This window comes from Ailuropoda melanoleuca, chromosome 7 (genome assembly GCF_002007445.2).
Source record: "Ailuropoda melanoleuca isolate Jingjing chromosome 7, ASM200744v2, whole genome shotgun sequence".
Taxonomy (NCBI): domain Eukaryota; kingdom Metazoa; phylum Chordata; class Mammalia; order Carnivora; family Ursidae; genus Ailuropoda; species Ailuropoda melanoleuca.
The window spans coordinates 63378690-63379249 of NC_048224.1; positions in this window are offsets into that span (position 1 = coordinate 63378690).

A 560-nucleotide genomic window follows, 5' to 3' on the forward strand; every position below is an offset into this window, starting at 1 on the left:
CCTCCGTCCGCCGCAGCCCGCCCCGCCTCCGTCCGCCGCAGCCCGCGCCGCGCCTCCGGGGGCGGGGCCCGAGCGTGGGGGCGGGGCCTCCGTTGGGGACTGCCCTTGGGGCGTGGCGGAATGGCCCAGTGGGAGGAGGTTGGGGGAAGAGAGGAGGAAGCGAGTCTGGAGTGGTCCCCGAGACGAAGGACACTTCCTTGGTGCCTGAACGGGAGAGGAAGCGGCTTTTGTGGATTGCGTCTTACGTCGGGAGGCTGCTGGAAACGATTCCTTGGCTGATTCGTGGGCATTGGCCTCTCCGTACAGAACTTGCTCTCCTGGGGTCTTTCGGCCTTTGAGCCAGTAGGGGCCCATTTTCAAACAGGACCAGACCGTGCCCCACCAACGTGTGGGCAAGGAATGTATATTGTTATAAGCTCCTCCAGTGATTCCGGTGTGCATCTCAAGTTAAGAACCCCTGTACTTTGAAGTAATTTGCTCCATGCTTCAGGCAGAACTGACAGATGAAAACCCCTTACTGAGGGTTCCTGGAGGACCCCAGGACGCTATCAGTTTTCGAA